At 39.8% G+C, this 23979-nt stretch overlaps 1 protein-coding gene and 1 long non-coding RNA gene across 2 annotated transcripts in view; both read left to right on the forward strand.

The window, feature by feature from the left end:
• LOC139151274 (uncharacterized) overlaps positions 1 to 23979 on the forward strand; it is a 102384-nt gene that overhangs the window by 20026 nt on the left and 58379 nt on the right. The gene's annotated exons all lie outside the window — the stretch shown is intronic.
• Positions 4070 to 4787, forward strand: LOC139151279 (uncharacterized). Its single transcript, XR_011556380.1, has 3 exons — positions 4070 to 4209; positions 4546 to 4563; positions 4654 to 4787. It is a non-coding gene; the product is annotated as an uncharacterized lncRNA (long non-coding RNA).

Consider the following 23979-nt stretch of genomic DNA (forward strand, 5'->3'; position numbering starts at 1 on the left):
AAGTAAGTTGGCAAGTTGGCAGAGGGTCCCACGAACTTGCCAACTTCCGCAAGTTTGCTATTGAATTATGTAACAGACGATAGCCATCGACTTTGTATTTCAGAGTTTGAAGTTGTACCCAAGAGGGGGAAGTTTGGTCGACAAAACCTGAAACTTGTACATTCTGCATATCATTAGCATCTTATTGTCGGCTACATTGACTGTCTGCTGGAAGTTGGCAGGGGCCTGTGCCAACTTGCCAACTTACTTGCCAACTTTCATGGGTTGAAGTTGGCGGGGGCCTCTGCCAACTTGCCAACTTACTTGCCAACTTTAATGGGTGGAAGTTGTCGGGGGCCTGTGCCAACTTGCCAACTTACTTACTTGCCAACTTTCATGGGTGGAAGTTGGCGGGGGCCTCTGCCAACTTGCCAACTTACTTACTTTCCAACTTTCATGGGTGGAAGTTGGCAGAGGCCTCTGCCAACTTGCCAACTTACTTGCCAACTTTCATACCGGGAAGTTGGCGGGGGCCTCTGCCAACTTGCCAACTTACTTACTTGCCAACTTTCATGGGTGGAAGTTGGCGGGGGCCTCTGCCAACTTGCCAACTTACTTGACAACTTTCATGGGTGGAAGTTGGCGGGGGCCTCTGCCAACTTGCCAACTTACTTTCTTGCCAACTTTCATGGGTGGAAGTTGGCAGAGGCCTGTGCCAACTTGCCAACTTACTTGCCAACTTTCATACCGGGAAGTTGACGGGGGTGTCTGCCAACTTGCCAACTTACTGACTTGCCAACTTTTATGGGTGGAAGTTGGCGGAGGCCTCTGCCAGCTTGCCAACTTATTTGCCAACTTTCATACTCGGAAGTTGGCGGGGGCCTCTGCCAACTTGCCAACTTACTTACTTGCCAACTCTATGGGTGGAAGTTGGCGGGGGCCTCTGCCAACTTGCCAACTTACTTTCTTGCCAATTTTCATGGGTGGAAGTTTGCGGGGGCCTCTGCCAACTTGCCAACTTACTTGACAACTTTCATGGGTGGAAGTTGGCGGGGGCCTCTGCCAACTTGCCAACTTACTTTCTTGCGAACTTTCATGGGTGGAAGTTGGCGGAGGCCTGTGCCAACTTGCCAACTTACTTACCAACTTTCATACTGAGAAGTTGGCGGAGGCCTCTGCCAACTTGCCAACTTACTTACTTGCCAACTTTCATGGGTGGAAGTTGGCAGGGGCATCTGCCAACTTGCTAACTTACTTGCCAACTTTCATGGGTGGAAGTTGGCAGGGGCCTGCGCCAACTTGCCAACTTACTTACTTGCCAACTTTCATGGGTGGAAGTCGGCGGAGGCCTCTGCCAACTTGCCAACTTACTTGCCAACTTTCATACTGGGAAGTTGGCGGGGGCCTCTGCCAACTTGCCAACTTACTTACTTGCGAACTTAAATGGATGGAAGTTGGCGGGGGCCTCTGCCAACTTGCCAACTTAGTTACTTGCCAACTTTCATGGGTGGAAGTTGGCAGAGGCCTGTGCCAACTTGCCAACTTACTTGCCAACTTCCATACCGGGAAGATGGCGGGGGCGTCTGCCAACTTGCCAACTTACTTACTTGCCAACTTTCATGGGTGGAAGTTGGCGGGGGCCTCTGCCAACTTGCCAACTGCATGAAAGTTGGCAAGTAAGTAAGTTGGCAAGTTGGCAGAGGCCCCCGCCAACTTCCCCATTGAAAGTTGGCAAGTAAGTTGGCAAGTTGGCAGAGGGTCCCACAAACTTGCCAACTTCCACAACTTGGCAAAGGGCGCCACCAACTTCCACGCATGAAAGTTGGCAAGTAAGTAAGTTGGCAAGTTGGCAGAGGCCCCTGCCAACTTCCCCATTGAAAGTTGGCAAGTAAGTTGGCAAGTTGGCAGAGGGTCCCACGAACTTGCCAACTTCCGCAAGTTTGCTATTGAATTATGTAACAGACGATAGCCACCGACTTTGTATTTCAGAGTTTGAAGTTGTACCCAAGAGGGGGAAGTTGGTCGACAAAACCTGAAACTTGTACATTCTGCATATCATTAGCATCTTATTGTCGGCTACATTGACTGTCTGCTGGAAGTTGGCAGGGGCCTGTGCCAACTTGCCAACTTACTTGCCAACTTTCATGGGTTGAAGTTGGCGGGGGCCTCTGCCAACTTGCCAACTTACTTGCCAACTTTAATGGGTGGAAGTTGTTGGGGGCCTGTGCCAACTTGCCAACTTACTTACTTGCCAACTTTCATGGGTGGAAGTTGGCGGGGGCCTCTGCCAACTTGCCAACTTACTTACTTTCCAACTTTCATGGGTGGAAGTTGGCAGAGGCCTCTGCCAACTTGCCAACTTACTTGCCAACTTTCATACCGGGAAGTTGGCGGGGGCCTCTGCCAACTTGCCAACTTACTTACTTGCCAACTTTCATGGGTGGAAGTTGGCGGAGGCCTCTGCCAACTTGCCAACTTACTTGACAACTTTCATACAGGGAAGTTGGCGGGGGCCTCTGCCAACTTGCCAACTTACTTTCTTGCCAACTTTCATGGGTGGAAGTTGGCGGAAGCCTGTGCCAACTTGCCAACTTACTTACTTGCCAACTTTAATTGGTGGAAGTTGGCAGAGGCCTCTGCCAACTTCCCCATTGAAAGTTGGCAAGTAAGTTGGCAAGTTGGCAGAGGCCCCCGCCAACTTCCACCAATGAAAGTTGGCAAGTAAGTAAGTTGGCAAGTTGGCAGAGGCCCCCGCCAACTTCCCCATTGAAAGTTGGCAAGTAAGTTGGCAAGTTGGCAGAGGCCCCCGCCAACTTCCACGCATGAAAGTTGGCAAGTAAGTAAGTTGGCAAGTTGGCAGAGGCCCCCGCCAACTTCCCCATTGAAAGTTGGCAAGTAAGTTGGCAAGTTGGCAGAGGGTCCCACGAACTTGCCAACTTCCACAAGTTTGCTATTGAATTATGTAACAGGCGATAGCCACTGACTTGGTATTTCTGAGTTTGAAGTTGTACCCAAGAGGGGAAGTTGGTCGATGAAACCTGAAACTTGTACATTCTGCATATCATTAGCATCTCATTGTCGGCTACATGGACTGTCTGCCCAGGGTAAAACTTGTTTCTGTGAGAAAAACTGCTGGCTTCGCTACAACAATCCACGGGACTGTGAACAATCTAATACTTGTGGGAGGCCTAGGGTACCCCGGCCCCATTGTCATACTGACTAGGGAACGTGTCTCACTGAAGTAGGGATGGATAAAGCATGTCATTTACTGATTTTTGGAAATAAGGCATTCGCCATTATTGCATTTGCTTGCCATATGCGGCAAGATTGGATGAGCGAAGCCGATCCGCTCGCCCTGGTGTCTTGACGCCAAATGAGCCTATTTCCGGTTTAGGTGTTGGCCTTACAGCAATGCATTATAGGATATCTTCCAGGGCAGCGTGCCCTGCTGTGTGTTATCTATACATCCAACCTTTTATTGCACACGACACTTAGTATCACCAAGCCCTTGTATCACGCTCCTTTGTCCAGTTTCATTCATTCTAAGTCATGCTCTTCCGGTCTTTACATGGATGTGGCCATTTTGATCACAGATTATAATAAAAATGTCATGTTCCCAAGATCCTTGGAAAGAAGCAAACAAAGAATTCTGTTGTTACTCACTTTGAAGCATTTCAACTCTGAAGTTATTTCATAAGGCATGAATATTCAAGAAAAAAATAAAACCAAGTTCTTGATTGATTTAATTTGTTGCATGCTAAACCTGCAGTAACTGTTTGCCCTCTAGTCAATTAGCAGAGATATAAAGAGCTTACATGTAAACATCCTAGGATGTTGATAGAACCTTTTCCTCATCTTTGCAAAAGATATCCTACAACATCGTTTGGCTGAGAATTACATGGATATTGATTGTCATGGTGCAATTGACTTAACTCAGAGAGAAAATACATTAATATTGTATTATAAAGATCTCAAACTCCATGCATGGACTCAACTAGACTGAAAGATCCGTCACTCGAGGGCGCTCTCTACACTCCCCCCTCACACAACTGGACTGGACGTGGTCTGTAGCATTCCTGACCAGCAAATAATCAACGGACAATTTCAGATAGTGTTCAGTTCATCCGAGGCCGTGATGAGTAAATTTTGGTGAAATGTCCTCACCAGCAACATTTACAAGGAGAAGGTGATCGGCATTGCCGTAGATGCAGCTCATTGCATTGATTAGTGGTAAGTATTCTACGGACATTCACAATTTTGTTGCGCGTGACGGTATATTTCAGAAGTTGGCACTATGTAAACCCGGGTACGTGAATCTGTTTACTGATCAATGAAATATTATCGGACGAGAATTTACAGAGGTGAAATGGTGTGTATGCGTGATTTTACGACTTTGTATCTATCCATTCTTTAGTTGTCGAGTCATTGAAAAAGTTATCATGATCGAAAACAGTCAACACAGCGTTGATGATTTTGCCGACATCTGCACAGTATGATAGTCTGTTCATCTACTTCCGGCAGTTATTGCAAATCCTCACAGAACTCAAAAATCCTTTCTATTTGCAGGGGAGAAAACTTCAGAAGGTCGTTTATTTGCATTAAAAGAATTATGATCAATTGTCACCAAAGTTCCTGTGATGGCTCTTACAGTGACAGCGACTCAGAGGTCAGAAGGTCATTTATTGTCAACAATCTAGGTATGCTTGCCGATGTCAACACTATCAAAGCCATGCAAGACAGGCCAAACATTTTTTATGCAACAAAGCAAAGTGATGACATTCAAGAAATTTTCCAATGGTTAATCGACGAGCTGAGAGAGAAATCCGACGGCTGTCAGAAATGTATCATATACTGCCGGAACATCAAATCATGTAGTACTTTATATTTATATGTCATGAATGAACTTGGCAACAAAGCTTATAGTAATAATATAAAATCAAAAGCTTTTCTTTGTTCACAAATTTATTCCACTGGTGTTTTGTTTTAATAAAAGAAGTTCCAAGCTACATAACTGTACATTTTGGCTATTTTTTACTATTTTGATCCCATTTATCCAATTTACTTTCCAACATGATAGAATACCCAGCATTTTAACATGCCAAAGAAACGAATTAGTTCACCAGTTTTTATGACAGCCTAACAGAATCAATGGAAGGGTATTTATACCTGTGTATTTCCATATAACCTTTCACAAATTCTACATTGTGTAAAGCAAGTTACACACTAAAAACATCGCAGAGGAAGACATGATTGTTTGCAATCAACTTCGTAAAATATGAACAACACTTTTCAGGACACGTTGCAAATTTAAACCTGTAATAAAGTATGTACCGGTAGGTATTGCAAAATTATAAAACACAAAGCAACGTGTACATTGCTAATGACTGGCACACACACTTTGGTATCTAGGGCTATAACCCTGGGTTATCACTGTAAATGCTGTTTCTTAGCTGTACGTTCCATTTGCTTTTTGAGCCACTTATGCAAATGAACCATTGCAATAAATCGGTGACTTACGCATTTGGGCATCCGCGTAGCACGCCGCTGAACGTACACTGTATTCACTATTACGAAGATGACATTTTACCGTTTTAAAGTGAAACTGCTCTTAGTTTACCTAAGGGCGACATCTCGAGGGCTTTAACTAAGTATAAAATTTGACTTGACATTAGTTTTATATGAATATAACGTGTACACTTTTCGCCCACGTCAATGTTGAGCCCCGCCCATCGCCACCCTATTCATGTATGTACAGGTAGTACAGATACTGAATTTCGTCTTGGCAACCCTGTTTTTTAACATTTTTTTCGACAGAATCCAAACATTTCAGGTTTGGGCGACATTTCAAAGTGAGTGGCAAAGTTAGGTGAAAAACAGTATTCCATTTGACTACGATGTAATCAACTCATTTTTCGCCTCGATTGCAAATATTGCGTGCCGTATTTCAGTTTAGTTATCAACAGTGAGGTCCCTTTTCTATGGAAAAGAACGGCGATGATTGAGGAGACTTCGGTTCTGTCGTGCAGAAAAGGCGAACGAAAGTTACACAACCACCGCGACATACTCAGGTCTGAGGCATTCTAAAGCAACTATTACAAGTCAGGTGATCGTAGTCATGTGGCATAGGTCAAAGTTCAAAATTCTACGGAGTTCCATGATTATCAGGGCGTCAGTGGCCCGGGGTCGGTGGGCGTCTTGCCTGCATGCTTTGCACTCATGACCACATTGAGTGGTGATGTTCTAATTTTTTAGGCTATGCATTCTTAAAAAAAAAGAAAATGGGCACCATTTGACATATCCAAAGGTTTTGAATTTATTTTTTGCATGCAGACGTCCTTGGCACACTCACAATATGTAATGCTACGAGCAGAGGGTCAAAGGTCAGTAAACTTTATCACACCGATCTGTACCTCTCTCTTCAGGCCATAGGGGGGGCAGGTTCCCAGTTTGCTTGTTTTGTATTTTGTTTTTATGCATATTTTGACGACACAAGTGGTAACAAATCATTTGCTTGTCTATGTAGGTGCCTAAACATATATTTCTATTCAATAATTGGTTTAAAAAACACTTACAAAAAAGCATATATCCTGCATCCCCCCCCCACAATTTCCACCCCACCCCCCTGCTGTGGTACCATCTTGGAGTATCTGCCTCTTTTATTGGCAGATATTGCTGTCAACAATTTTTCACACAACTGACAATATTGAAACATTTTTGACAGCAAAACCAGCACATTAAAGACAGAAACTACCTGAATTAGACCAGTCCATAGCTTTCTACCTGCAGTGAAAGTGAATTCAATTGACAAGAGCATTCCACCGTACTGTGCTAATTTCTTTAGAGCTACTCCATAACTCAACTGATTTCATGCTCAAAACACAGTTGAAAAGAATATATCCTGTTATTTTCAATACTGCTGCACTCCCCACTTTTGAGCTGATACAGGAAGCCATTTTAACACTTGCAATAAGGGCCATGTACATGCATGCGTGGTATGGAAGCACTGATATGAAAGCATATGAGTCATTTAACTACATTTAACAGACACATGTACAATATACAGTATTTTTTAAAAATTTATTTCAATAACAAACACAAATTCTTTTCTGTAAAACATTACATTTCTGACCTGCAGACACTATCTCAAATTTATGCAATTTATACAAATAATTCAATTTCCTTGTATACACACAACACACAACTTATGTGTTCTGTATAGAAAAATTTAAGTACAGGATAAAACAATTTCATTGCATGGCCCATTCATAAAACAATTAGTTTATTACATTTCATCCTCTGGATGGTAGGAAATTGATATTTCATTTTGAATGATTCATAACAATAATTTAATTTCATAAATAACATTAAGAATTCTAAAACCCATGAAAAACTTATGAAGTGTCTTTATTTTTCCTTTCACTTCATATAATTGTACAAACATGAATCTTGCACCATATTAGTTGATAAAAATACTGACTAATTCAATTTTGCAAATTGATATAGATACATAAACATTGCTTATTCTTTTAAAGACTAGTAATGGGAATGCTCATTTTTGGTCACGTAGTAGAATATTTATTTCCATCCAAAATACAGAAACAGCCAAATGTTAAAATGTTAAGCTGCTGTGCCTGAAATGGGCAAAGTCACTCATTTTGAAATGTTGCTACATGTATTTCAGTACTCTGCAATGGATAGAGTCAGTCAAATTCACAAAAGATCAACTAACATTTGGACAAGTTTGTCATGCTTCCTCACCCTAGTAGAGATGCCAAGCTCTTTCAGTTTCTTTTGTAATTCTGACATGGAACACAATTCCAATTCTTTCAAAGTTTCCAATTCTTTTTACAGTCTTCCCGTAAATGTTCAACTACTTACCTACTGTCTTTCTATGTCTAACCCTTCTTTCTTGTTTGAGAATATATGGTCGCTTAACTCGATAACACTTACTTAACTCATGCATTCTTTTGGTTGCAGCCAAGGCCTCATAACTTGAATCATGCTTGTTGGATTTTAAGATGTGAACACTACGTACAATATCATTTTCTTTTTCAACATGTTGACCAGTGAATTTTTTGATACTTTTTTACATTTTCAACTGGTTTGGTACATGATAAATAAGTATATGCATATATGGGGTAACATTTCTTTTTGCAAACCCTGGCATTTTATCTGTAAAGAAGAGAAACTGTTGAAGCCACTGTTTGCTCTTCATTAAGAAAGTGGTTATATCATTATCTTCAGGCATCATATCTGAAAGAATGTCATACATGTTTTTGAATTTCTTCCAAAGTAATGACAAATGTCTTGCTAACTCCCCATCTGGAACAATTTCATCAAATTTATCTGGCAGTTAACCAGTGTGCCCTCTAACTAACAGGATTACAGAAAACTTTTGAGTCAATTTGAAAATTTGCTAATTTTTCTTGAGTCACCATGTATTATTTCCTATTCAACTCAAAATTTTCTTGCGTCACAGAGAATTTTTTTGCGTCGTGGCGCATCATATTATACACTGCAAGATCCGAGGTGCAAACTTTTTATAGACTACCCCTTCGCTACGTATTTAGGTGTTGCGAGTGTAGCGAATGCTAGGAAAACAAGTCTAATTACAGTGAAATATATCAATGCGCAGCCTATTTTAGATGGGACTATTTTCACATAGAGAGTCTGGTATGGAACAGCTCGGTCTTGCCATCGATTTACATATCGTGAATAATTATGCCTTTAAGAAGAGAAAGAAAGTTGAGAGTAGTAAAAGAGAGAGGGTCATCCGAACTTCGTTTAAAGGACCAGGGACCCCTACAAATAATTTAAAAACTATACTAGGGTACGTTGGTGATTGATGAAAGCTAAAACATGATAATTTTCAAGATATGTTGAGGTGATGCATGTAGATATTAAGTATGGAATAGAACGGTAAAGTTGTAAAAGAGCAGTCGCGTCGTTACTCGCCAGAGAGACACCCATCTTGTAGCGTAGTTAAGAACGTGTAGCGAGGTGTAACCAAGTGTAGGAGTAAAATTTTTATGAAAATTGGAGAAGGGGGTGTAGCGGACGTAACGAAGTGTAGTGAGGTGTAATAGGCTGTAAGATGGTCACTTTTTACTCGCCAGAGAGACACCCATCTTGTAGCGTAGTTAAGAACGTGTAGCGAGGTGTAACCAAGTGTAGGAGTAAAATTTTGTGAAAATTGGAGAAGGGGGTGTAGCGAACGTAACGAAGTGTAGCGAGGTGTTAGGGGCTGTAAGATGGTCACTTTTTACTCGCCAGAGAGACACCCATCTTGTAGCGTAGTTAAGAACGTGTAGCGAGGTGTAACCAAGTCTAGGAGTAAAATTTTGTGAAAATTGGAGAAGGGGGTGTAGCGAACGTAACGAAGTGTAGCGAGGTGTTAGGGGCTGTAAGATGGTCACTTTTTACTCGCCAGAGAGACACCCATCTTGTAGCGTAGTTAAGAACGTGTAGCGAGGTGTAACCAAGTGTAGGAGTAAAATTTTGTGAAAATTGGAGAAGGGGGTGTAGCGGACGTAACGAAGTGTAGCGAGGTGTTAGGGGCTGTAAGATGGTCACTTTTTTACTCGCCAGAGAGACACCCATCTTGTAGCGTAGTTAAGAACGTGTAGCGAGGTGTAACCAAGTGTAGGAGTAAAATTTTTGTGAAAATTGGAGAAGGGGGTGTAGCGGACGTAACGAAGTGTAGCGAGGTGTAATAGGCTGTAAGATGGTCACTTTTTACTCGCCAGAGAGACACCCATCTTGTAGCGTAGTTAAGAACGTGTAGCGAGGTGTAACCAAGTGTAGGAGTAAAATTTTTGTGAAAATTGGAGAAGGGGTGTAGCGGACGTAACGAAGTGTAGCGAGGTGTTAGGGGCTGTAAGATGGTCACTTTTTTACTCGCCAGAGAGACACCCATCTTGTAGCGTAGTTAAGAACGTGTAGCGAGGTGTAACCAAGTGTAGGAGTAAAATTTTTATGAAAATTGGAGAAGGGGGTGTAGCGGACGTAACGAAGTGTAGCGAGGTGTTAGGGGCTGTAAGATGGTCACTTTTTACTCGCCAGAGAGACACCCATCTTGTAGCGTAGTTAAGAACGTGTAGCGAGGTGTAACCAAGTGTAGGAGTAAAATTTTGTGAAAATTGGAGAAGGGGGTGTAGCGGACGTAACGAAGTGTAGCGAGGTGTAATAGGCTGTAAGATGGTCACTTTTTACTCGCCAGAGAGACACCCATCCTGTAGCGTAGTTAAGAACGTGTAGCGAGGTGTAACCAAGTGTAGGAGTAAAATTTTGTGAAAATTGGAGAAGGGGGTGTAGCGAACGTAACGAAGTGTAGCGAGGTGTTAGGGGCTGTAAGATGGTCACTTTTTACTCGCCAGAGAGACACCCATCTTGTAGCGTAGTTAAGAACGTGTAGCGAGGTGTAACCAAGTGTAGGAGTAAAATTTTATGAAAATTGGAGAAGGGGGTGTAGCGGACGTAACGAAGTGTAGCGAGGTGTAATAGGCTGTAAGATGGTCACTTTTTACTCGCCAGAGAGACAGCTAGAGTGTAGCGTGTTACGACGTGTAACCGAGACTAAAAGTGTTTTTCTTTTTGAAAATTGGAGAAGGGTTAAGTGTTTTGTAACCTATTCTAGAGATTTATTTTTCCGAAAATTGGAGAAGGGGTGAGCGTGTGTGGATGTTTTCTTCATGATAATTCAAGTAACCAAACAAAAGGTTGCAGAGTGTTTTTATAAATTCTTAAGAAATTACTAGAGCATTTTCCGCCTGAAATTGTCATAGTCTTTCCAAATTGGCGCAAAGGAATTAATTATTTACCCTCGCGATACGTTATCGTTTTTCGACACGATAAAACCTGCGCAATTCTTCTCGAATTGGAACTTATAATACTGGCGTCACTAAATACCAGCAGTGTTTCGACAACATTGTCTTACTGGTTTACACATTTACAAATTCAGCCGGTAACCTATCTCTCTCGTGTAAGTATTCTGCGTAATATTTTCCGTTGTATTTCAACCACTTCTATGTAATATTCAGCTGTTATTAACATTGTATTGTTATATCAACTTATCGTTATGGTGTTTGTTACCGACATGCCCAAGATACTGTCTAAATGGACATACACACACTATAACCAGGACTGACTCAGGCAAGGGAGACAGGACTCAATCACGCAGCTAGACACTCACAGGCAGACTCATTGACTGGTGTATCAGTAGCTGGGCCGTGAGGCCTAGGAATGGTTCCGTATTCAATAACAAGATCATGGACGTACTACAGACTAAGATCAATAAAAAGTTTCACATACTATTTTCTCATGTTTCTAGTAACGAGATCGACAGTGGCAGGATCTTTCTTTGTCATGACAACATCCGAAAACAAGTAAGTCTTTTGACAGCAAATGAAAAATGTTGTGACTGATTCTGAGGCAGTTCACTGCTAGATTTCAAAACGAACAAATACGTGTTGGAAAACACTCGAAGCTCCGTGTACACACAATAGATAATTCTTGCATAGTAAAATACGTCAGTTTCGAATTCATTCATATTCTTCAACAAAAACAATCTTCGTCAAAGTAGGTTGTCAGTTATAAATTCCCGCACAAACGTGTCAGGGGTTGCTGGGCAAGCCTGAATGTCACGAATTTGAAGAAATTTTCGTATTATGTTGGGCCGGGCTAATTTATGTTTTTAGTGTACGTAACCTCGATTTGTACACTTGACTTTCCACCTCGATGATACATGTATCGCGTATTTTCTGCAAGGAAGTTGAATATGTGACAGTTTGCAACTGACAAAATGCCACATTGAAGAGACAAGTACACTAAAACCTAATGGATCATCTGATACGTCTAAACGTCAAACGGTGCAGTACGGCACCTGTGAGATCGTGTTTAAAATTTGCAACATTATAATGTTGCACATCGGCGCCGTCGTGTTTCAAATAATGAGATGACGTAATTCTTTGCTTCAGACTCGATCACAATGGTGCACGAAAACAACTATTTCAACGACGGCATTTCGGCATTCCTATCAACAGTCGAGATCGATAAAGCAGCCATACTCAAATACAACTCTGTTGATCTGGCATTATTCGGGCAATGGTCGGTTACCATAGGCCAGGGGTTTCATCAAGAGCCGGCAGCCGTGAAATTGACCGGTACTCTTACGATTTCGCCGGCTACCTTTTTGGAAATTTGAACTCTTTCATTATAGCTAAAATATGTTTTACCTTCTGAAATGATACGGACAAGTTTCATAAGATGTGTAATCAAACTTTTCAACGGCTTTTATGTGAAACAAAATTTAGAAGACGAGCGACTACTACGATCGCTTTGTACTACGATGCAGCACGGTCTTGCGTATACTGCCTCAATAAAAATCGGAATTGCAATTGACGATTCTATTGGCTACCTGAATTGCTGATTCCTATTTGGTGACCTTTATATACGCTAATGAAAACGTGCATACTACACCTGTCGGCCGTCGTTAGCTCAACTCAAAATGGTCGATGAACAAATGAAGACGGAAGCGATCGCAAGGTCAAGCTTTGCTGTACGATCCTCGGTTTTGAAGTGGACCAAGAAACAAGAGAAGGATAATTACGTGGATTTAAACTGTTTTCGTAGGCAATGACCTGATTTTCACGAAAATCTTTTTAGTAAGCCGATGTGCGTTGCACTGCGGTTGGCGTAATTGTGAAGGAGTATAGCCAGCAGGACGTATGATATGTACTGACTGCTCTTCGGTCTGTCGACGCCAATAAGAACGTCGCGCAGAGTGGTTACAATGCGATCAGACCTCTAAATTCACTTCAAAAGATTTCGTCAAGTTCAATCCAAATGTGCGCTTCTGCATGAACGTACAATTTTCATATCCTCTATTAAGGTTCTTACTTTGCATACCCATATAGTCAAATAACCCTGAGGATCTTTGATTCTATTTGCGAAATATGGTAATGATTGTCATTTTTTTTATCATTATTCGTTATATAAATTATCCTTTTTACCTCCACTTTTTCATCTACAGATTTCCATACCAAACATCAGGGTTCTTAATTTTAAGCATAACATTATGCATTAATAAGTTTCTAATTTACTGTGCTTAAAATATGAGTTTTTCATCCAGGATGGCATCAACAAGGGGAATGTTTCCCCTTTACCAGAAAATTTCGAGGGCATTTCACCAGTTCATGTGTTCTACTTGTACCTCTAAGGTGTGACTGACACAATTTCATGGCAAGAGGGGGGGGAGTGGTCCCCTTGTCAAATTAATTGGGGGGTGCCAACATTTCAACAGAGGGGGAATTCCCTATCCCCTATCTAGATGTAACACTGTATAATATCATCTACATATCAAATTTATATCATTAATAATGGTGAATTATTATAGTTTACCTCCTAAAAGCATAGAGGCTCTAAAGACTTCAATTTCTTTGTTCAAATTATCGTCAACATTACCACATTTTATCATTTTAATTATGAATTATCATATTTAGGCCTAATCTCCCAGGAAAATGGCTTTTATGATATGAACACAAATTGCCCTGGAGCACTGCTGACAATTCCCCCGAAAATACTATATAGAAATTCAAGTGACTGTAAGCTGTAAAAAGTAAATTTTAGCTCATATTTCAGGGTTCCAGCCTTCGGCCGGGAGGGGGAACACCCCCTCCCGGACCCTCCCCCGATGACGACTGCTTTGTGGTCATGGCAGCTGCAAGCCGCCTACTTTTCCATTCTAGCCCCAACTTCAAAACTTCATGAAACCCCTGAGGTAGGCTGGAGGTATTATTCATGCTCGGAAAGCACGTTTCATACATCGGGTAAATATCGGACATGATGTCGCTGAGGATGTGTGATTTCCATGGCCATGCGTGTTAATCATATGTCTATTAATGCTAGCAACGTTCACGAAAGGTGAAATAGTCTTTAAAACCGTGCAGTAATTTTGTGGAGGCTTTGTTCTTGAGAATTTCGTTTTGTTTTTTATCCAAACCTATCGCTTTACCACATTTTGCTATTTGATTGGCCCTTTCAGTTTCTGCAATTGTGATTGGTTGATTTAACTATGAAATGTCTGGATAGCATAAGATTTCAGGTCATCATACTCGCTGTCAAATTGCTTTACTTTATTCATTATTGCACACAGGTTTTCATCATCAAAACAAAACTCTTCGGAGTCATCTTTAATGTAGGTTCATTCGTGCTGAATAAATTTGCAAAATCGTTTCTATACCTGATCAACAGCCTCAGGATCTGTAAATGACACACCCTCATTTTACAATTTTCATTGGTATCGGTTGTTTACGTATATACGTTTGATTGATGAAAATATGTCATTAAAGTCTTTCCAGAAATTTGTCCCTCGGCCTGCACATCCAGCAATTTCTGTTGTTGTGATTTAGTACCATCGTTTGACTTTCCTTAATTCAGAATCAAACAACCGTCTAGCTTCCATAAATGATTGTCTCAGTCTTGATTTAACCCTTGATGGGCCTTTGCATCTGAGCAATAGTTTCTCTTTTTGACAAGCTGATGTCCACAAGTCTGAGAGTATTGTTGACCACGATGGTTTATTTTCCCTGCGATGTTCCGTGGTTCTCTACGATATATCTTTGAACTGTAGATGCGTATCCATCTCACTTTTGAAAGTTCACATATCATTGCAACATCCGATTGTTTCAATTGAGCTCGTTCGAGATTTTCAATGATTTTAGTGACATGAACAAGAGTGTTGTGGTTGCACATAAATTCATCTGAAATATGGTCGAACTATAAACCCGTTTTGTTTTTAGTGCAACGTTTTTACAGTCACTGGAGCGCGATACAGAAACCTTGTTTTCGCCATCAAATTTTACACACGGGTGCAGTGCAGGTAGGAAAAAATACCGAGCTCATCACAATTCGTGCATTATACCACACTTAGAATTTTTTTAATGTATTCGGATCAAGAGCTGGTAATAAACAATAGTCAACTACAGCAGAACCTTTGATAGACCTTTTCCTCATTCAACCTGAAGTTAAATTAACATTATATCATTTGCATGGCGATTTGACCTAATTCAGCTGCGGAAGTCGCCTTGCCAACGTCCTAGCTGTGGCGATCGTAGCTGTGGATTCATAGCTGTGCCAAGCCTAACTGACGTAATATTCTCATAAATATTCTTCTCAAAGGATCAAAACAAAAGAAATCATGCAATTCTGGGATAAAAAAGTAGTTATCAGAAATTACAGCTTGAACTTTATCTCAAAATACAACAAATTACGCATGAAAATGGCAAGCATCCACGTAAAAAATCATGTATTATGCGGAGTAGGTAATTGCAGCATGAAAATCTGATCTTTCAGTAAGAGATCACAATAAAGACAATTCGTTGTATTCATCAGTATAACTCTTCGAAATAAAAAAATCATTCATTTTGAATATGCTGTGAGCGACGAAAAGAGAAAATGATCGGCAGTTGAGATAAGATAGCTGGACTGGCATTATGGCGGATATGACATGGGGATCGACACCACTTTGAAAGATCGTGTATGCGATGCTATTTTGTGTGATTTTTGTTGTAATTACATCTATTTCCACAATTGATACATGGATATCTAGGAACAGAATGCCTCTTTTCGAAAAAAACGACAAAGTTATGCATGAAAACGTTAAGCATCTACGTGAAAAAATCATCTTTTGATATGGATCAAGTATTATGCAGAGTGTGTAAATTGCAGCATGAAAAAAAAGATCTTTCAAAGATCAGAATAAAAACAACATTGCTGTTAAATTCGTTGTATTCATCAATATAAGTCTTCGAAATAAAAAAAATCACTCATTTGGACCATGCTGTGAGCGATGAAATCGCTGAGCGCATGAAATCGCTCGTGCCAAGAGAGAATGATCGGCTGGACTTGCATTGACAACTGTGGCGAATATGAAATCGGAATCGACACCAATTTGAAACATAGTGTATGCGATGCTATTTGTGATATTTTTCTGTAATTTCATCCATTTCCAAAATTAATACATGCGTATGATCAAAAGACAGAATGCTTCTATTGTAGAGGGTACTTGAGGTTACCGAAATATCACATGGAAGTAGTTGGCAATAAAAAAGTATCACAGTGCAGTCATAAGCTTATCATGTATGCACGTAAGGACGGCCCTGCATTACGCTACAAAGAACTGATTGGTATCTTGCCATATTTTGGGGTTCAGGAGTTTCGTTAACTTAGGCAAAAATCCTCATGGCAAACACACATATACAAACACAATTTTTTCCCTCATAGTTTGCAATTTTGTGAGCAGGCAGTGAAAGAATGGACCTTACAACATTTGACGAGTCACTGGCGGGCCTGCTATTAGTAAATATCTTGGCTATAGGGGCTTGTGACTCAACACATGATTTGCTCACCCCTGAGAAAGGAATAATGTTCATACAGTAAAAATTAAGCCAAAACTTATGTACGTTGGACAATTTTTTTACTAAAGAATAAATGATGACAAGGAAAGAACAGCTATCAAATATCATGGGGAACTATCAAAGAGTCATTGTGTTACTAGCAAGGGGCCAGCTCCAGCCAGACAAATGGTTGTTGGGCTGTTTGATTACATCCATGGATAGCCTAACTTATTACAAAAGTTCAATCAAATTGAAACTTGTAATATGTAAACGTAATATCTGAGTTTTTTTATACTTTAAAGAATTTGGTCTTGTCAAAGTACGCTAGTATAACATCAGGCACGGTCCCTCCACAAAATCAGGGCTGTCATATGGTTATCGAACTGAAGCAGACACAATGCAGATCAAACGATCGACGACTTCGACTTTGGCAGAAATAAGAAACATTTTTGCAATTTAATTCATAGAAAAATTACAAAATTAATGTGACGGCTTTCACGCCGAGGCTTGTTTCTATGAAATGCCAAAAATCGCCTGGAAATACAGGAGCAGAGTTTCCATACACTAACTCTACGTAGAGAGACGACGAACGTTCCAGACTGCAGCGTAAATAGGTCAAACCGGCGACGTGCATGTAATTCGGCCGCATGCGCAAGGAAACTTCCAGTGACATTGAGGAAGTTGATACTGAGGTAAAACCATGATATTGATGATTGCCACGCCCATTTCACATGCACATGTTATTATCTTTGCAAAAGTCAATCAGCAAATCACCGTAGGAATTTTTTACCTCATCTACAACGGATCTCGGTGGTACATCAAGTAAATCTGTCACATAGTCCTGCAATTCACCGCATCTGGCGTTGAAGTCACCTCACAAAACGTGAAAGTCGACACAATCTTCGTGAGATATTCAAAGAATTCATTGCTAATATCTCCCCGTGGAGAACTTTAAGGTTGTAGGTAACAACAACATACGGTAAAAGAGCCTTCAGAAAGCTTGTGTTTGAGTTTAAGCCACAAGATACCTTCCATATTATTACAGTTACATCGTATAGGTTCAGTAAACGCATATGCACAAATATGCCAACACCTCCCGAGCCACGTACAGCTCTTCTTGAAATGAATTTTCTGTTATGGCCGAAGAAGACGTATCCAACTCAAGGACATCGCTTCCTTTCACAAACATTTCGCACACATGATCTAAGTCCATTTCCTTTATACTCCGCTATTTTCGATCGTTTCTTCTACAGAACTATTATATAGAAACCATACAAATTTTTCTACCCGAAAAAATATTTACGATTTCAAATCATCGAATTCATCGGAAATAAACACCGCTAAATAATTCAATGGTCGAATTCATAGGACCATAATGAAATTTACACGAGATATGTTTTTTATATGGAGACTGCTTCAAGGCATTGATCGTGACATTTTTGAGATCTACAAATTTAGACGAAGAGTAAGTTGAGATTGTATGCCGTTCCTTGGAAATGTACAATTACGTAAAGTATAGCATTGAAAGGCAGGTAAGATAGCCCAAAGGCGTTTGGTGCATTAAGCTATATTTAACAAAACAATAAAAATGATATAACCGATCATAAGAAACTTTGTGCTGAAGAACTTGGTTTTTTGAAGACAAGACTACGGGTTACATTTCTGTAAGTAGGCCTATTATCCAACTTTAGCAAGCTTGTCAAATCAACATCTGAAGAGTAACTTAAACACCTTTGCTTTTGTTCTACTCTTTTATATTATAACCAGGACTTAAACGGTGTACCTCGCTCTACTGTTTATTGAGCACTTTGTATCGGACAAGTCGAACCGCATACTAGTACTTTGTATATATATATATATATATATATATATAATATATATATATATATATATATATATATATATATATATATATATATATATATATATATATATATATATATATATATATATATATATATATATATATATATACGAAGTATGCGGTTCGACTTGTCCGATACAAAGTGCTCAATACAAAAGTAGAGCGAGATACATAAGGGATGCTGGAGAATTGAGTTTAACGAAGTGTAGCGAGGTGTAAGGGGTTGTAAGATGGTCACTTTATTGAGGGAGAGGGGGTTTAAGAATGTAGCTGCGTTTTCATGATGTTAATTCAAGTAATACAACAAAAAGTTACAGAGTGTTGTTAAAAATGTTTACAAAATTACTCGAACATATTTAATTTGAAAAATTGTCACTTGTATAGTGCCCTGTAGCCTCTATAGAGAACCTTTCAGATTATTCAAATAACAGAAAATTCCCCAAAACGTCATTCTTTCTTCTTCGACCTAAACCCTCGATCTTAGGTAAATTCTGTAACCTTCGTACGGAGCTATTTAACCTCTCGAAGGCATGGCACTGTGAAGCTCACCGAGCACTCGCACATGCGTAATTATTAACAAAACACTTCATATAGTACGCAAATACAAACACAGCAACTAACTTATACATCGGTAAATTGTGAAATAGATAGCCTTCCGACTGTAAGTGCATAAATTGGTTCTTAAGTATCGATGCCCTTATATTATCAGGAAGAGCATTTTCAATAAGGCATATTTTTGTCAGAAAACACTGATAGTTTCATCAAAATTTGTGACATAGAGCAGCTTTTGAAAATGATATATTGTATTATTGCTCTGTGACATTGATTAACTTGAAGAGGATAAAATCATCAAAGTAAACCGCGTATTTAAAGAAATGGCGTCTTTATCAAGAACAACAAGTGGAACTGAATTAAAGCGCAGTGGTCGTCGCACTGCGCATGCTCCTGAGGGGTCCCCCCCCCCTTGTTGACAACATATCCGAGAATGCCGCATGAGGTTACGGGTTGATTATTATGTTTGCGATATTGTCGATAATATGGCGGCTGATTTGTCACAAGCATACCACCTTTCCAAATCTAACACGCAATAAAAGGTCAATTAATCTGAGTTAAATATCTTCTGAATATTGAACAGTAATTACACGCTGGATTGAGATCACATTTGATCATGATTTCCTTGAATCAGTTGAACGGGCCTCGCTCGAGCCATGGAGCTGAGTGTATGTCAACGCGGTGACCTTCTCCATTATCGAAGCAACAACACCTCCCTTGGTCTTGAGTGTAATATTTGTGTTTAGGCATTGTGCTTGTTCCTGGTCTTCATATATATACAATGTTGATCATTTTAGTGATGCATTTTTACTGTGCTGTACATAGCATTGTGTACAACCAGCGTGACCGCGTGATCAAACCCATTTGTTCACTGTGACTGCGTGCAGTAAACTCGGCGACATAATGTGCAGAGTGTCTCAATGTTCGTAGCCTTACATGAGTTCATAGATAGAAATACACCACTGAAGTTCGTTTCCGATCTCAATATTTTACTATTGCATGATGTTGAGTCTTACAAAGGCGTTAACAAAGTGAGGGACCGCCCCCATCTCACTCCAATTGAAGTTGGCAAGACTTCTGTTTACAAACATTTATGTTTATCAACAAAAAAAATCGCGCACGGGCAGCGCGACGACCACTGCGCTTTAAATTTCCTAAATACCACTCATACGTCATGAATCGGCTCTTCAATATATTTCATTTGCAATTTACTCAAACAATGACGATGAGAATGCAACATCGACGATGGACAGAGAGACAGACACTGAACAAATTAGGAAAATACATGTACAGCTGTTTTGCAGTAAAACAACGAAAACATCAAGAAGCCTCAGATCAGAGTGCCATGCACCAAAAGATGAAACTTCTCTATAAAATCATAAACATTGCGGAAGGTGGTACACGGATCGGTATTAGCTGTTCAGTGTTTCCTTACCTGCTCAGTGTCTGTTTTCTCTGAAACACAGCACTCAATAGCTTGAAATTTAATTTTCAAGTGTACATGCAGGTTTGGTCTATGACAGTTTTTCTGAGATATTAATGTTATAGCTCAAGAAATATGAAATTGAGTTCGAACAAGAAAAGAATTAATAAAAAAAGCCAAAACTACCCGACCAAGATTTGTTTACATTTTCCCAAAATATAGCCTTACTGGGTGGCAAACCTAAGTTGTTTAAGGAAAAGCCAAGTTGATCAATTGGTATACAAATAAACATAGGGAGTGATCGCTCTATGACTTTAAAATTTTGTCATTTATTTTATGTGGTTGTTGTGCTAGTTTGCTGAACCAAGTTGATGACATAACTAATAGGCAATGGTTCTACTCCGGATAAAAAGGACGCGATGTGTTCTACAGACTCAGTACGCCCAAATAATCACGTGATGCCGGTACAAACAAGCCCACATGTGTACTAACGCGTATGGAAATACACGCACGTCTATGCGCGTTTGCGCACATGGCTTTGTTTGTACCGTGGTCGATTCGAATTCCGGGTTTGGCCTATTGTACAAACATAATCCTAATAGTAATAAAAAATTCTAAAATAAGAAAGTATTTTCGTCGTATGAGCAAACTGTCGTTGCAAACAGCATTTTCATCTTTTGTGTCCAAAAAATTTAGTTTGATCCTGAAAGGGGCTGAAAACATACTCAATTCCGTACAACTTGAAATTATAAAGGTGGGTTGATCATGTCAAATGAGGGAATGGAAGGGATAGGAACAGGAATACCCGTGGTGTGCCGAATATGACTCCGTTCTACGACTAGGGCGATGTTCGGCCTCTGAAATAAACCATTCCATAGACAGATTGAAATATATGTGAGATGACAACTTTCACACCTCGGGTAGCATTCATTGATTAACCGATCGACCGGTAAGTTATAGGGTTGACCAGCTTCTTTGATAATGAGTCATGCTGTCGAGCGTCTGCAATGTCGCATTTGTCGTAGAAAAGGCGATACAATCTATACAAATAGAAAAAAGAAATTAGGCTAATCATCAATTTTCAAACGTTTCTTCACGTTGATGACGCGCGCTTTGGCCCTTTTCGAAATGAACAAGTTTTCAACGCCGGTGAAACTATGAGAAATTGGTAAAAACTCTTGTGAAGATGGTACTTTGCGGACAGTCAGTATTTTCATATACAAATGTCATTGTAAATGAAAGTTATCTTAGAAAAGTGTCTATTTTCATTGATGTTAGGTAACTTGTGTGATGCCGATCACCTTTCAAAACTGCAGGTGGGAATTGGCGACTGCAACCTTATTTCCAATTTGCCATTTTCCGACTTCCTATTTGAGTTTAGGAGTGGTCTATGCTAAGAAGAGGCGGAGCACGAGACGAGTTATCATGACAACTAGATTGATGTCTAAGCATTCCCGCGAATATTACGATTAAGCTAATCACAATTTCATGAATGTTTCATCGTTACATTCCTGGCACTTCGCCACCTAATTATGAATCAGCCTATTCCCGACAGTGTACATATTTGGAAGTATATCCGATATAAATGAAAGGATTGACATGATTGAATTGTTCATTTTCGCCACCGGTATGCTCATGCAACTTCTCCGGTGCAAAATTAATATATGAAGTTGATCAACGGACCGCGCTCTATCATTTCGTTAAAATACTAGCGCTCCTTTCGTACCTTATTACTGTGATGAGGGAACTAATAAATTGTACATATTTTAGAAATATATTTTTTACTATAACCCAAATGGGATTCGAACCCCCACACACTCACGGCAACATCGCCTAGCTGCTAGGCCTCACACAAAACCAGTCGGCTACCGTTTCCAAGAACATTAATTTAAATAATTTTATTCAGCCACAGGAAGTTTTTCCTATATCTTGAAATGCCATGACGGTCAAGATATTTAACATCGGGACTGTAAAGATGTTCACCTTGACTGAGTCCCTGCTGCTCCTCCCGGTTTACGTTGAACCGTTGGCTGTCGAAATTGAGATGCCAACACTCCGCTGTTATCATCTGCTGAGCCGTAATATCCACTAAAAATCAAATCTGCGAAAGTTGAAACATTAATTGACTTGCGGGAGGTCAGACTTGTAGTCAAAACGAATGACACCACACTAGATCCAAGCACACCTGATAGCCACCACACTGGTTGATAATATTAGTGATATATGTCAACGTCACTGTTTGGTTCATTGTTTTGATTGATTTCGAGGTGTCCATTATTTACGTTCCGGAGGGAATTCCCAATAGACCACGCCTAAACTCTAATAGAAATTAGGATATGGTTGACTTTTGGAAAGTAAGAAATAATCAGGTGTTAGCTAAGCAGCATTTTGAAAAAGATATGATTTTCAAATATTGAATGAAGTTTTCCAAGCAAAATTCTGATTTGCTGCAATGTACCATCCTCACCAGTCCTTTTCCCTATTTCTCACACTTTAACTTGTGGCAAACTTTAATATATTTAGAAAAGGCTGAAATGCTCTTCATCTGCTCGCCTAAAATATTTTAAATTAAATTTTGATAATTACCCTTCATTTTATTTTTTAATTGAATAGCTACATTAGAAAATGAACTCACTGCAAAGTTCCACGGATTCGATACTCGGCGCGCTTGCCCTTTTTCTTTCTTTCGTTTAACACGATACACAGTAAAAACCGGCCGTTACAATTTCCATTTGCACTTTTAAATGGTTTTCAAACCTATACACTCAGAGTCTAGTCTTGCGTTTAGCCGAGCGTTGTCAGTGGGTTAGAAAAACGAAGTATGGTCTCCGTTCTTTCGAGTTGACAAGCAACCTTGCTATTTTAGTTGTACAATAAAACGGCTTTTGTTCCGTTTTTTCATGTAAGATTTACACCTTCAGATACGCATCGTGTGTAAGGGATAAGGCGAATATAATATTTCGTTTCTTGCGTTATTCAAGTTGGAGGATATGGCCCCAATGTTTTCGCCCATAAAAGCGTCAATGTTTCTGTAACGTTGGCTCAAGCAACGAGTTTTCATTCATCTGTTCAACTGTCAGGACTCAATGGGTTTATTTATAGAATGAAATGCGTCTATTTCCTTTGTAAATTCATGGAACCTCACTTGAGATTATTCTTGTTACAGAAGAGGAATAGGAGAAAGATGGACTAATGCAACTTTTAATTTCCTACTGTACTTACTTATTGTTGTACTGTTACAGTATGGGAAATAAACGACGTACTGTGATACAAACTTGAGAAGAGAGCTGGGAGGGTTATATTGGTAGTACATGTTACGGTGTCTTCTCGCTTCCTTCTTTCACGTCAATGGGCTATCTATGGATTTACTTATTAATTATTTTGTCGCTGTTCAGACATTTAAAATAATGAATGGTTTTTCACCTGATTATTTACAGTTTCCGCGTTTTTAGATGTATCATTTCAATACTCGAAGTTCTGGCAACGCTGATTTGTACATTCCAACTTTTCAGACAGCAGCTAGATATGTAGTTTGTACTTCTACAATTGGATATAGTATTCCTTCGTCTATGTAGGAATACCGAAAGTTTGCCACAGTTCAAAGCGCAGTTACGTAGTTTTGTAAATGATAAGTTTAAGAAAAAAGGCTTCGATTAGATTTCATTTGTTATTGTTAACTTTTGTATTTTATATTAAATAAAGTCAAATTTTGTATTTTCCTTATTTTTGCACTCGGAAGTCTCTGATGTAAATTATGATTTCAAATG

This window comes from Ptychodera flava, chromosome 2, assembly GCF_041260155.1.
Source record: "Ptychodera flava strain L36383 chromosome 2, AS_Pfla_20210202, whole genome shotgun sequence".
Classification (NCBI taxonomy): domain Eukaryota; kingdom Metazoa; phylum Hemichordata; class Enteropneusta; family Ptychoderidae; genus Ptychodera; species Ptychodera flava.